The sequence below is a fragment of the Lutjanus erythropterus genome, chromosome 18 (genome assembly GCF_056507025.1).
Source record: "Lutjanus erythropterus isolate fLutEry1 chromosome 18, fLutEry1.hap2, whole genome shotgun sequence".
Classification (NCBI taxonomy): domain Eukaryota; kingdom Metazoa; phylum Chordata; class Actinopteri; order Lutjaniformes; family Lutjanidae; genus Lutjanus; species Lutjanus erythropterus.
Window position 1 is genome coordinate 20,753,416 of NC_139334.1, and position 15,732 is coordinate 20,769,147.

Here is a 15,732-nt window from a genome sequence, read left to right on the forward strand (position 1 = left end):
GATATATGTAAATACTTGTTTATCTGTAGAGGTTCTATTTATAACGCAAAACAATCTTTTAACGTATAAAACTTTTTTCCTCAGTTTCTGATTTTTCAATATTGCCAAGTTAAAGAGGAAGTGACAGTGGGCTTCAGATAGTTCATAAACCTTACTAAGCTAAAAAATAGAGAAGAAATTAAATATGATGATATATGTGGAAATATATTTCCTAATTAATTATATGCTCATATTAAATCAGTTTGATAATTTGAAGGCACAATAGTTGAATTGCCAATGAATATTAGTTTAGAAAGTGCTAAATTTGCCTGATTTAATGTGACTCCTCTATGCAAATACAGATACAGAGACAGATATGTTTGTGTGTTGAACAGATACAAATCAGATTTGTACCAACTCTCATATGTGGTAGCTGCAAACACTGCATGCCTGGATGTCCACTTCCATTTTACAGTGTGCTGCGTGTGAACTCACTGTTCATCACACATGCTTCAGGACCGTGATCAGTTCACACTGGAAGCTGATATTGACCAAATTTAAAAGACGATATGAACAGTCAAATGAAAAATAAATGGATCTGACCAATAAATTAGAACTGAGTACTAAGACTTGCAGTGTGAACGTACCCTAACAAGCGGTTTTCACATTCATCGGAGGGAGGAAAGTTTCTCTCTGCTTATTCTTAAATCTCAGCTGTGCAAGATGATTTTATGACACCATGACATGACCATGACTGTCATAATAAGAAGGTTACATATAAATCCCAACCGTACGCTAAAAAAATCAACATGAGGACTATAAACAAAAAAATATGGAAGCAACATGACAAATCGATCCTTGTGAGTAATGAGTAGGATTTTAAATTGTATTCAAGAAACTGCAAAGAAGTACAAGGTGCAAAGAAGCTAAAACTTGGATTATATGAGAAAACTGAAACTGAACTAGCATTACAAAAGTACTGCACAGTAAAATCATACTCCCATAAGATTGTTGGACACACAACAGACAGTTTTAAAAAAGGATCAAAACTGATGCAGCAGAAACAAACCGATCATTATTCCTTGTCAGAAATTGATGCCTTCATGACCCACAATGCAACTCAACTGCCAACAGTTGGTCAGCTGTTATTCCAGTGGTGGCTAGGTTTGAGCTGCTGACCTCAAGCAGAGATAAACAGAGATCCTAACCAACACTGACTCAAGTGACATCATCTAAGGCAACTTATCACACTGCACACAGGTCCCTCTGGATCCACAACAGGCTTCACACAACTGTTTTTTCACATGTGCAGCACTTCTGCCCAACACCTGTAGACAGAGCAGATCCTGACTGTTAAGTTTCTCTAATGTATTTTTGGTGCTTCGAGCACCGCAAGCCGAGTGCCATCTAGTTCTATTATACTTGAGAGAAGGCAGACATCTCCACAGCTGATATCTCCAAAACTCTACAGCACACACTGGAACAATCTAGATGGATAAACAGCACCACAGGTAGGAGAGAAAAATTAAAAAATGATTTAGGGTTTAACTGTCCCTTTAAGTACAGTGCTTGAATAACTGTATTTAGTAACTTTCTAGCACTGAAACAGACTTTGATGTTTGAAAATCAGCAGAATTCCCCTTTAATGCAAGCAAACAAAGCATTACAACAGTCCTGTCGTGAGGATATAAAAGTGCAAATGTCTTCTTGTATTCTGCCTTTGCTTAACTCCTTTACTGTGAAGCACTTGACTCAAATTCTGTGTTTTGCAAAGTGCAATGTAAATAAATCTTTACGTGATTTACGAACTTAAAATCGTGTCTATGTCACTGTTCTTTAACCGCACACACGCTGTTTCTGAGCGCTGTAAGGCGGCTCAAATTGTGAGCTTGCAGGAATCAACCAACGATAAAGATAAAGCCCAGGATGTTTATCTGATCTCAGCCTGACTGATTATCCGTCACCTAAACAGCCACAATGACCCCTCTGTTGCTCCTCAGTGCAGTGTGGAGGCTCAGTGTAGCATGATGCTCCAGCAGCAGCTGCACCTGCCGCTGGTGTCCTCTCCCTTCTCCCAGTCCTGTAAATACCATTAGCATTTTGGAGAGGGGCTACGGGGGATAATGACTTGGCAGACACATCACTCTCTCTCCAGTAAACGGGGGTCTTGTGAGGCTGCTTGATCACGAGGCAGCTGTGTGTGCGCTGCTTAGTGAAAGTGTGTAAAGAAAAAGTCAGGTTTGTTTAGATGGTGCTTTAAGACACAAAAGTAGTGTGTACCGATGGGATATTCATGAATGGAGCTACAAACAGGGGAAAAGTGGGATCTCAACAGGAAAGTTCTGATATTATAGAAATAAAGTTTCAAAGTAAAATATAAGAGCAAAGGCACTTAAAACAACATGTCACAGGATGATTAATCACCTTTAAGAAGACTATGAATTTAAAATAACTTGATACTATTCCACAGAGAAGACAAAATCACAGATATATTCTTGATTTCCAAATCCCATTATGCTTCAATTTGATTTCAAGCCCTATTTCGGTGTGTCATAAGATTTCAGATCAGTTTAACATAAAAAAAAAACCCCAACACATAAATGTTTTAGTATTGAATAGGACAACGAAAAAACAAGAAAAATAAACTAATTTAAATGTTCGCTCTTAATTCTGTGCATGCAACATGATTAATTATCAATATTTCATCTTTATTAACAAAAAAAATCCAAAGTGGAAGAAGCACTCAGATCTTGTACTTAAGTAAAAGCAGTAATACGTACAAATAAATATTTTTGCATCAAAGTACCAAAAGTAAAGTTACACATTGTGTATTAATTTTATAATAATCTAAATTATCTTACAGGATTAGTCTATAATTACTGATACATCAACAAATTCATCACTTTAATGTTGGAACTGGTAAAGGTACGACTAAGTATAACTACTTTATATACTTAATCTATAACATTACTAAGGATGAGTGACACCTGTCTGATACTGGCCAAAATCATCTGATTGGATATCAAAGGAAGGGAGCTATAATCTGCAAATGCAAAGGCTAAACTCTAGACATGCCGTAGAGAGAGAAATGTCACAGGTAACGCAGATGAAATTTATTTTCTTTTGTTAGTTTTTGGGGCCTTTTTATAGGACAGCTGAAGATATGACAGGAAAGGAAGAGACTCCCAGCCTCAGTACATGGGGTTTACACTCTGCCAACTGAGCTACTGATGACCTTTAGTTTAATTTTAAATGTTTGAACAATGCTGATAATGAATCTAAAATGCTGCTAAAGGTTCTCCATGTGAAAAAGTTTAAATAAAAATAACAGGTATTAACACATGTTAATACATTAAACGTTTTATAAACAGCTTTGGTGTTTAAGAGACGGGAAAAAACTGTGTCAGACTGGTAAAGATGTTGGCAGATAGACAAGGTTGGGGTTTCAGTATCTGTTTCAGACATGCAAAAATGGTATTGAGCCATCCCTAAATATTACATCATGATCTGCTGATTATATTTTGTATTATTAATGTGAATCTGTCAAGTAACTTAAAGGTAGAATCTGCATCAGTGTTTGTAAATGCACCATTCAAAGATGGCCCCTCCTCCCCGGCTCAGTGAACGAGAGAGAGACATAGAGAGTGAATTAGAAGAGGGAGCAGCGTTGGAGAGAACAAACCAGTGAACTGGAGAATTTTTTCTGATGGTTTCACAGCAATTGTGTTCTGCAGCACAAATAACCACGTCCACACCTCTGCATAACATCTGATTTTGTGTCTGTTCTGCCTGGGTTTGTGTCTGTGTGTGTATATCCCTCTGTGCAGCTCTCACAGACAGAGAGCAGAGGAAAGAGTAACTATTGCAAAGTATCTGTTGTTTTCATAGAGTGCCAACATCAAAACGCGCACACTGTCATTGGCTGAGGGGCTACACACCACTGTCAAACAAAGTGAAGCTGAGAAATATCCCAAACACACCAAAATATGAGAAAATATGAGAAAATACAGGCAGAGGACAGGGTCTGTGCAGATACAGACACAACCACACACTTCTACTCGGTCATAAGATTTAGAGGCATTATGTTTATGTATGTTTAAAGGAAAATGCTACATAGTAAGTTTTTAAGTTATCAAATAATTGTAATGGAGTGAAAAGTACATTTTTTATTTGCTTCCAAAATGTAGTGGAGTAGAACTATAAAGTAGCAGAAAATGTGTGTCAATTAAAATAGGCTACAAGAAACTTCAAATTTCATTTAAGTACAGAACCTGAGTAAATGTACTTAGTTACTTTCCACCACTGCTAATCATGGAGTCAGCAGTGATCAGTCTCCAACTGGACACACAGAGAGTTTCTGACAAAACAAACAAAAGAAATCCTACTTACTTTTGAGCTGAACAGCCATCGTCACAACCGATCAGTGCTGAGTCCCAAAAAGTTGATGACATCAGACCCATCTGTGTAGAAAACAGCAAAACCACATATCATATTATCATATCTGTGTATATATTATTATGTTTTTTGCCAAATGAGCATTTGCTGAAATAAAATCAGTGGAGGAAATATGTGCAAACATACACAAGTATGGATACATTATGGATCTGATCGTCTGCCGTGTTATGAACCATCCAGACCTCCGTCTCCAAAGTCAACACTTACACAGAAAAGCAGCGTTCGGTTTTTATGCACCAAATATCTGGAACCAGAAAACTTCAGGTGTGCTGCAGCTCTCTTTGCCTCTACTTCTCATTAAAAAGCCTCACTGCACTCACTGCTGTCTCATATCTATTAAGTCAAAATAAGCTTTCAAATAAAGACGTGAATTCACTTACATCAGAACAGGCTCTTCGGATGATCTGCAGATGATGGTCAGTGTTGAACTTCTGCAACAGGAGCAACATTACTCATCAATCAATTTGTTTTTGTTTTTTTAAAAGAACAAGCAAAAGGCTCTGATAATAATCTTATGTTCTCAAACATTTGGTGAATACAGCCTGGTATATTTGTTTTTATAGCAGCTGTCTGTATTTTGAGAATTGTTTCACTTACACTCTTAGTTCTCATGCTCTCCAGACTTTATGACACAAGGTTGTATGTAGATGAAAATGTTGCTTCAGTTCTGCTCCAAACTGAGATGCACTGAGGAAACGGAGGATGCAGGTAACAGTCACCATGTTGCCATGCGGCTGCCAGTCTCTGTTTCATTTCTTGTCTCAGGATTTGTCCAAACTTTTTTGTGTTTGACTTCCTGAACATGTGACTTGTTGGACATGTGTGATACTTGGTTGCCCTCTGCAGGACACACTGATGAAAAACTGACTCCTCGTGAAAGACCTCCTTCAACTCTCTCCAGCCAACCACAAACTATGGGTGGAGTTCAGCCTTTATTTAAATCCTGAAGGCCAGTGTGGTCACAGTCAGTGATGGAGGAGGTATTCAGAGCCTTTACTGAAGTAAAAGTAGTGACACCACACTATAAAAATTCTTCTTTACTAGTAAAAAGCCTAAAATGAAAATGCTACTTGAGTAAAAGTACAGAAGGATGATCAGCAAAATGCACTTCAAGTATTAAAAGTAAAAGCATTCAATGCAGAAGAGTGTCCCCCTCCATATATTAGAACAGTAGATTATTATTATTATTCATGGATTAATATAAAAGCAGACTTACTGTTGTTGGTTGAGGTGGAGTTTATGTTGATCTATTCTGTATAGCAGTGTTCCCCAGCCCTGATCCTCAGGGCACACCGTCATGCATGTTTTAGATGTTTCCCTGCTCCAACACACCTGATTCAAATGATCAAACTTCTGCAGAAGCCTGACAATCATTTGAATCAGGTGTGTTGGAGCAGGGAAACATCTAAAACATGCAGGACAGTGTGCCCTGAGGACCAGGGTTGGGGAACACTGCTCTAAATTACAAACACACATAAAGTGCCAGGATGATTAATTTTGAATTTTATCAACGTGCTGCATCCTTTGAAATGATCGTAGACCAATAATTGGCAAGAAAACTTACCAAAACTTCCTAAAAAGCTGGTGTATCCTCTCCTCCACAACACAATCAATTCCTCCAAATCATCAATGCTAAAAACACCCCATCTTTTCTTGTTAATTTGCAAGCTAGCTCGCCAGTGACAAGTGATGTGGGACAGCTGTTGTCATGGATACATGGATACATTTCCTAAGTTACAAGGTCTGAGTTAAGATAGGACACAGCCTTGATGAGTTTAGTTAGAGCGTCTGTAGTGGGAAGATAAGATTTTTCCTATCTTGGAAACTTAAGACAAGACAAGCAATAGATGGGATGAAGATAAAATAGGACATTAGTCAGGATTTGCTTCTGTGAAACCAAACTGGGAAGAATCTTATCTCAGACTCTTCCTATCTAAACTAAGACTTAAAACAGGAAGTTTCTGAAATACCAACCCCGTAAAGTAGCTTCTCTAGTAATCCTAGATAAATGTAGCAGAGTAAAAATAATGATATTTGTCTCCGTTTATGTGTTGAATAAATGTATTTTCACCACTGAATATTCCTGGAAAAAAACAGGTTTTTCAGTGAGACTTGGTGTAACACCTGTCGTTTGATTCCCTAAACGTCCACAAGATGGCGCCACTGTATTTTAAGAAAAACAGGCTGCGTGTTAACAGAATGTGACTCAACAGCTCCTGTGACCCTCTGAACACAATCTGACCAAGAAGGAGACACAGGGAGACTTCAGAAAATCACTGAAGCAGCTTGAACATGATCAGGAAACAACTGGACAGATTCTCACTCGGGTATCTGATTTTAAGAGCATCTGCTGCTGAACGAGAACTGGATGTTCTTCTGTATTAATTAGTCTTTAAAAATCAACTCACCTCACTTTACCTGCTCCTCCTGCCAACACGTGCTGCTTCAGATTCCAGCAACATGCGAGTTGTCAGTAGCCTTTGCAATGACATGCATCAGTCTCGTGCAGTTTGCATGCTGGGAGTGTCAGCAGGCTGCATGCAGGCCTCGGTGAACGGTTTTCTTCTTCACGAAGCAGAAAGAACTTCATCACTGAACTGCAGGCTACTGTAGGTCAGCGGACTGCTGCTCAGAAAAAAATAGAACAGTTATTCAAATTTAGATGATTTTCTTTTTTTTCTTTTTTTTTTTTAGCTTATTTTTCCATGTCGGTTAATTAAATAAGTATAAGAGAACTGGTGCTTTGTCATAATTCTCGCTGACACTGTCCATCTGATTCTGTTTGTTTATGAGGATATTGAACACTCAGTCCAGTCTGTAATCTAATAATACTGTATAAAAAAACTGACGCTGACTAATTGCAGGAATGTTTCTGCGTTTATGCGGAGATCTTAATGGATGAGGAGGAAATTTAATATAAATCCAACCCAGGTATGACTCAACGGTTCCTCGGCTGTGGCGCATAATAACGCGGCGGTGTGGTCTGTATCAACACCCCATTTGCACTTTTCTGCACAAAGGCAAGGCGCGCGTAAAAGCGCAGTAAAGGTACAGCTCTCCATTTTTTTGTCCTTGGTTTTGGGGGACAAAGAGCGCTCCAAATGAGGGCGGAATTAAATATTTAATCCTAATGGATGCCAGGTGCCAGACGAACAGATGTCAAAGTGATGTATGCTTAAAAGTGTCGTAAATATTGTTTCTTTGTGTCCCCTCTCTGCCAAAGTCCAGGCCCGGCCTCTGAAACACGACTACATACGTCGTTAACCCGCGTTCGTCCTCATTAAGGCCGCACTAAAGTTACGGGGAGAAGTGCTAACCTGCACACACACTTTTAATGGTGTCACCGCCGTTTGGGCCGCAAAGGTTAGAGTCATCAGTGCGGGTTATTTTAAAGGCGCCCGAGTGATGGCATCGCCCTAAAAAGCTGCATTAAAGCTCCGTACAGTCTTATCTGATTTGTATCAACCAGCTGGAGGCGACACCACCTCCATCTCCGCCTTAATACCCCGGATTAGTGCCACTGCCAGCGCGTTTGGTTGACAAACTGTTTGGGCCTTGAAAGCAACACACACACTCACACACAATCAGAGGCCTATAACTCTCCACACGTGTGTATCTTATTGCACATGTCAGTCAGTTTGGGGACAGTTAGTATGAGATGACAGACCTCCAGCCCCTCCGTGAAGCAAGAAATCACTGCGCGTCCCCATAATAACCTATTAGTGGTGACTGGGATTTCCCACAGGATCTTACTGGGAACACAAAACCGGGAACTGGGAACTTTTTTTTTTCTCCTTACCTCCGCGCTGCAGTGCAGGTTTCTCCACGGAGAATTTGAGCAGCACAGCGGTTCTGCAGAGTAGACAGTCTCCTCAGTCCTGCACTTTTTTGGACCACAAAGAAGATTCAGTTGACGGATTACAGTGAACGCGTCTTAATTCATGTCCAGTTAATTCTCCCAAGAAAGAAGTTTTTTCAAGTCTTGCAGCTCAGGCCCATCCGCGTTAAATATACTGCAGACTGATAATAATAATAATAATAATAATAATAATAATAATAATAATAATAATAATGTTTTAATAACGGATAATATTTTTGACTTTTCAGTTGAGTTGTTATAATTGTTCCCTACATCGAAAATATTATTTTCCGTAAAGGAATAGCTGATTTTTTTCTTTCCAAGTCCAAAACCACGACCGAACATCTAATGCAGTTTTTTTTTCTCCAGGGGTGGAAGTAACAAATTACAAACACTTAAATGTAACGAAGTAGTGTTTTGGGGGACGCACACCTTTACTTTATGAGTATATTTTCCAGTCTGTGCTTTTATTCGTGTATCACACCTTTTTTTTTTTTTTTAATAACTGAGTAATAAGTACAATTCAAATTATTATCAAAACCTTTTATCTGCATTTCTGTCGCCAAGAAGGCTAAATGGGCCAAAGAAAACAATAAGATACGGACGAAATAAATAAATAAATAAATAAATAAATAAATAAAAGGCTTCAGCAGGAACAGGTTTGGAGAGGTGAGCAGAAGTTTGGAGAAACTCATTTTCAACTGCTATTGACATTAAACGTCGGTTAAAAGTAACAAACACTATATTTTGTAGTTTTACTTAAGCATTATTTTAACTCCAGCTTTTTTTTTTTTTTTACTTGTAATTGAGTATTATTTCAGTAATGTATCAGTATTTGTACTTGAGTACAAATTTTCCAGAACTCTGTCCACCACTGCTGCTTTTTACCTTTAAAACTTTCTGACCTCATATTTTATTTATTATTTATAACTTCCTATTTTGGCTGCTGTGCGTGATGATGGCGTTAAAATTGTGTGTAATTGACAGTAGTGAAGTACATTTACTCAAGTACTGTACTTAAGTACAATTTAAGTACAGTGCACTTTACATAAAGGCACAATATGCAACATTTTTCTAAAAGCAGTGTATTGACTCATACAAACATAATCCCATCATCATTTATGACCCACTACCAGATCCTGCAACCAGCTTTATTTATTTTTTTTTATCAAATTTTCTCATTACTTTACTGCGCTCAGGACGCTTTACCGACCTAAAACGTTGATATTTGGCGTCCTGAGAAGGAGACACAACAGTCAAATATCTTTCTGGTGCCTTTATAAACAGTTTGAACAAATCTGTCTTATTCGCATTTGATGCTACTCTCTACTTCTACTCCACTGTGTTCTGAAGGCACATATTGCACTTTTTACTCCACTACATATAGTTTAAAGCTTTGCTTGCTTACCAGATACAGACTATCAACACAAAATATAAATCAGCTAATAATTTAGCATTTATTTTTTATAAACTGACCCAGCAGTGTGTAATAGGTCATTAAAATGAGCTCCAGCTTTAGCAGCTGCAGCATTAAAGTGATGAAGACATTAATGAATCAATATTATAATCCAGTAATATAAATATACTGTATATAATTCTGAAATGGGAGATTTTGCATAATTTTAGAACTTTAAGTAAATTTTGACGCTAATATTTTGTACTTTCACTGATTTTGAATGCATGATTTTTACTCGAAACAGTATTTTTACACTGTAGTATTGATACTTTTGATTAAAGGATCTGAATACTTCTTCCAGTGCTGGTCACGGATTTGTTGTCAAGTGTGTCAGTTTATTTCTTTATGTCGCGAAGGTTTCCAGTCCTGCAGCTCTGGAAGATGAAGATAGAATCTGATTGACTGAGAGACTGAGGAGCTCAGACTACTTTAAAAATAACTAATGAAGGAATAATATTTGCGACCTGCTTCTAATTAATCGGATCGCGGGCGCATTAGACTGTCTGATGAAACGTTAAGATGGATGAAGGAATCCTCCTCCTCCTCCTCCTCCTCCTCAGCATCATCATCATCATCATCATCATCATCACCACCACCACCACCTCTCACGGGAAAATAAACGCATCTGACAGGTCCTGGATATAAACGCGAATCATGCCCATAAATGTAAAAATATTTCCACAGTCTAAACTTTTGATTCTGACTCGTTCTTTAAGCGTTTATCAAATTATTCTGGTAACAAAATGAAAATGACGAAGCGTCTTTCTTCTTCTTCTTCTTCTTCTTCTTCTTCTTCTTCTTCTTCTTCTTCTTCTTCTTCTTTTAAATCGTTTTGAGTTCGTCGCAGTTTTGCATTAATTCAGTTACTGATGATGTACAAACAGCTGTGGTACAAATACTCAGACATTTCACTTGAGTAAAAATAGAAGTACCACAGACACGTAAGACTCATTAATTCAAAGCATTACTTAAAAGTACAGAAGTAACATCAGCAAAATGTACTTTAAGTATCAAAAAGTTATGGTATTTATTATGCAGAATGGCTCATTTCAGTGTTAGATTATTTTTAAATATGATATTATTCTGTTTTTGTCAATAACAGATACACGTAAGAGCATTTTAATGCTGCAGTTCGGCAATTTGGAGCCAAATTTAGATACTTTGAAAACTACCTAGTCCTGGATCATATAAACATATTATGTTTTTAATGTAAAATGTAACTAGTAACTACGAGTGTAAAATAAATATAGATGAGTAAATCGTCTTCACTTCTGAAGTGTAGTGGAGTAAAAGTCAAGAAAGAATCATGAAATGAAAACACTCTAGTAAAGTACAAGTATGTCAAAATTGTACTCAAGAAAAGTACTTGAATACTTAGTTACTTCTCAACACTGTGTATAATAGATGAGCGGTTTCACCGTTAGATGAAGAATAAACGTCGATTGTGAGACACATTTTGGTTGAGATTCATTTTGATGAAGTAAAATATGCAAATAAACGCATTTGATACAAGTTATTCATTAATGTTTGACTTTTAGATGATTTTTTTTAGACATTTAGCGCAGCATCACAGGGAGAAACAGAACTGTGGGTCCGTTATAAGAAGAAAAATGTTTATATATATGTAGACTGTCCTTTACACTTTTTTGATCAAACTTAATCGAAATCCTGAATCAACCCTCTTGTTTTTAATCTAATTGAACCTGATGAAGAAAAAGTCACGAGAGGTTATTTCTTTTATCTCATCATTGTGGTGACAACTGCTCAGTCCCTCAAGTCTTCACTTGTTGGAAATTAAAAACTAAAGGTGGTTTAGTTACTTTGCTCACACGCAGAAGGAGATAGTTGCGATGGGAGTGGCTGTCATCACAGTTTATAGCTGCTGTGCACCAGGTACATGTCAACAAACTTTTTGGCAAAGTATTTGTCTGTTCTCTCCTGTGTTCAAACCTTTGAAGAACAAGACTGGAGCTGCTGTGATTTCTTAAACAGCTGAACATAATTCTTAAGTTAAATCCCTGAGAATGGTTTAAAGTATTTTTCTTCATGTTTCAGGGAATGAGGCTGATGATTATTACAGTTATGGTGACAAATTAGAGGAAAATTTAGTTTTTAACTCAGTCTACATGTTAGTAATGTACAGCTCACCTGTTAAAGGCTGTCAGCTTGAAACACTGATGAATTATTTTTAGTTTCTTGGTGGGCATCTCCTCAAATTCTTCATCCTTTGGCACCAAAAGCATGTTGATGACATAAATCTAAAAAAAAAAAAAAAAATGAGAGAAAGAGGCAGCACAGGAAATCTTTGACCTCCACGCTTCTTCCATCATCTTGAGTCAATAAGGACCTGCTCGGCCCGTGAAATCAATTATGACCAAAACAAACACTTTCACATGAAAGAAAGCTGTGATATAAACAGGTAGGAGAACAGTACAGTACAGTGTGAGGCAACTTCACGATCCAGCTGGACGAACACAAGTGAAATAGAAGAACACATCTGCAACACTTAACAATATTATATTTGAATTAAAAAAAAGACTATCCTGATATAAAACAGTCGTTATTTTAGATTTGTCCAAATCTCGAATGTCCAAGAGTTTAATTACATAACATTAGACTGCATTATATTTCAGTGTTTCAAAGTTTAACCCTCATAAACTGCTGTAAGAAACAACCATCACAGCAAAATGTGAACTTGTTTCTTTCTTATAACATTATTAAATATGTAATCAGTGATATATGAAGAAAAAAGCAGATTTGTTTGATCGTTTTAGGGAAACTAACAGTTAATTTGCATATTGTGTAAAACGAAAACAGACAGAACACGTGAGGAAATCGGTGTCAGTCTCCTTTAAAACGACCGACAGAGCGCAGCGACCCCCTCAAAGTGTGTAATACTTTAAATTAGGACCCATGACAAACATGAACTCAATAAATAAATAGTTCCATCTATTAAAACTGCACTGGTGGAATTTGGTACTTTTGACTGAGGTCCCTCGGAACAGCAATGCATTGGTATTTTTTAACAAGCACTAATTAAAGCAGAAAACAATTATATGAAGTAATTAAGGAACAAATTAACAAAGTCATGAAAAATTGGAATGACACAATATAGAACCTGTGAGATATGACAAAAAGTTTACCTGTGGGCTCTGCAGGTTCTCCAGTCGATGGGATTCAAGTGAAGTATATCGTTAGAATTATTTGTAAAATGTAATATGAGTTTTTGAAGGGAAATAAATGTTTTTAGAGAGAAAACTGATGTAAGCTCCACAGAGGCTGCAGGTCACTTTGCTGCAGAGAAGCTGGAGGTGTGTGCAGCACAGTGACCTGTTAGAATAAGATATTATTTTCTAGATGTCACTCAAGCATTAAATTATAGATTATGGAGACACAGTTGAGACTGTTGTAATCTCTGCTTTGCATATAAACCGTAAAAGTACCGGACACGCAGCAGGGCATGTATAGCTGAGTCAGGTTGTGGAACAGTCTTCTTCTCCTGAGAATTAAATCAGCAGAAGACTGTGCTTGAGTCATGTACAGTGCTTTGATTTCTAATTGCTTCTGTTTTTATTGTGCTATTTTCTCCTGTTGCAGTGCTCAATTTTCTTAATCTGTTTCCTTTTGTTAAGCACTTTTTCTTGAAAGGCGCTATATAAATACAAAATTTACTTACTTACTTTGTGCAATAGTCTACTACAATCAGCGATCTCTCTGCGTCATACTTCACCAAAAACATATCCTCGAGACAAAATTATAATTTATTATTTTGGCGTCTTAATCTTAAAACTTCTGCAGCCAGTACGGTCATTATTATGTAAAGGCCCCACAGGCACACAGCAGCAGAATGTGTACAGGAGGACAAAAAAAGAAGAAGAAGAAGAAGAAGAAGAAGGAGAAAAGAAACAGTGTGAGATGAGTGAATAAACGTCGGTCTGTCTCCTGCAGAGAGCTGCAGTCGAAGCTTTTTGAGTCCATCGTAACACAATTTGTCTGACAAGTGATGCGTTGCCTTCACAGGCGGTTTGAACAATTCAATTCGACACGGGACGGGTTTGGGCTTGTGAGCTGTGCAGACATGTGACAGCCGCGTACAGTCTGGAAATCATTATTAACAAGCATGGATTCATATGCGCTTTAAATCTTAATGCATAATAATAATAATAATAATAATAATAATAATAATAGTAGTAGTAGTAGTAGTAGTAGTAGTAGGCGATTTAGTGCAATATTTTTTCTGAGCATAATAATCTCATTATTGTCTGACTGCATGGGAATTTCAGATAATGCGTTGAATAATTTGCAACTTAACGTTAATATTTTCCAGTTGTTGTGATGTCATTAATCAGATAAACACATGGGTTATTAAACCCAGTGATGTGACTGCAGGTGGACATCTATCATAACATAGAAAAAAAAAAAACCCAGGAAGATTAAGGTGTCTGTTGACATGGATCAGTTTTGCGCAGACCTTTGATCCCTCACCACTGACCTTTTGTTATTTCAGCCACCGGAGGAACCCTCAATGGAAACAAGTTGAGCACGTTTCCCCACGGTAAACATTATCCTTGACGCATTAGTGGCCTGGGAGCAGAGCGCGGAGGGCAGGTGGGGGCACAAAGCGGAGATGCGGTGGTAAATTTAAAAAATAAAACTTAAAAAAAAAAGGAACGACAAGGAAAAAAAAACTAAACCGAACCAAAGACCCCCCCAGCGGATAGTCTTAAGGTAAATTAACCCTTCGTGTAAACAAAAATGCGTCGAGAAAAGTGTTACTTTACGCCTCTTCAAAAGGCCATTTAACGGGCTTGAATAAGAGTTAAGGCACACAGTGTAAAATGTGTCATTTCAGAGTTTTGTGGCAGCCTGAAAAGGTGGGAAAATTTAATTTAAAAAAAATGTAGGTATAACACGTGTCCTCTGCAGGATTCAGCCCGTACATGCTGGGACAAATACCGAGGAATACTTTGTGTACATTTTGGCCCCTCGGTGTTAAATGTCACCAGAGCTTTTCAACAATATTCCTAATTGCGCGACCGTGTTTGATGTTTACATGCACGCTGATCCCTTCAGGTTGTGCAGTGATGAAGGTCAGTCACGCGCCGCGGCCCTTTTTGTAAAATATGACACGAGAGAAAACCCAAAGCATGTGTCAAAAATGAGGAGAGAGTGAAGGCGCAAAGTTATGGCGTGTGTTTGTTTCTCGTGTCGGGAAGCAACAAATCTTTCTTATTGCCTGCAAGTGGGACGTTCTTTCTGTATGCAGGGGTAGTAAAGTTAGAAATAACCCCTTTATAAGATAATGCTCTGCAAGCTTTGAGTCTGAAAGGTAATTATGTTAAAGGTTAAGACTTTAAAGGTGATTTCTTTATCATACAAGCGCTCTGAGTGCGTCAAAGCTGACCGCGCGTAATTGGCAAAAACGGGTAACATTTGGCCTTTTAATGCAAATCAAATGGACTTACAGTTTGAAATGGAAACGTGGATATTACTGAGGTAAAACAACACCTTAAAGTGTAATGTTATACACACACGCGCACATCTAAATAAATCACACTAAATTTAATTTAAAATTGGCACAAGAGATAAATCTAGGAGGTTTATTTACATACTCGGACTTTTCCCAAAAGGTTAAACATGTTCGTCTCATTTTCAGCAGAATATCATCCCCGTGAAAGGTTTGTTTTTGGCGTGTTTCTTTTGCAACACTTGGTGCGTAAAGGAGAGTAAAACTCATGGAGAGAAACTGTGATAATCCTCAAGCTCGCTGAGATACAATTTACAAACATCACGCGGCCAATTACATTACTCAAAACCAATCATTCATTTCCTCCCATTTCCTTAATGATGCCATTTAAAAGGTGGAGATGAAGGCTGGTGTGGTGGAGCGTAAAGCCACCAAATCTCAGGTTTTCCACCTTTTTGTTTTCTTAAGAGAACTTGAACTTTTTTGTGGGTTGAAAGGTTTAATCTTGGTTGTAAA

At 37.7% G+C, this 15,732-nt stretch overlaps 1 long non-coding RNA gene across 1 annotated transcript in view; it reads right to left on the minus strand.

Annotated features, from left to right (window-relative positions):
• LOC146310997 (uncharacterized) overlaps positions 1 to 8,322 on the minus strand; it is a 51,688-nt gene extending 43,366 nt beyond the window's left edge. The window contains exons 1-5 of the long non-coding RNA XR_014772268.1: positions 8,234 to 8,322; positions 6,843 to 7,059; positions 5,032 to 5,121; positions 4,815 to 4,865; positions 4,369 to 4,439 (exon numbers count right to left, since the gene is read on the minus strand). This is a non-coding gene — a long non-coding RNA (uncharacterized LOC146310997). The remainder of the gene's footprint in view (positions 1 to 4,368; positions 4,440 to 4,814; positions 4,866 to 5,031; positions 5,122 to 6,842; positions 7,060 to 8,233) is intronic.
• Between the last annotated feature and the right edge of the window lie 7,410 nt (positions 8,323 to 15,732).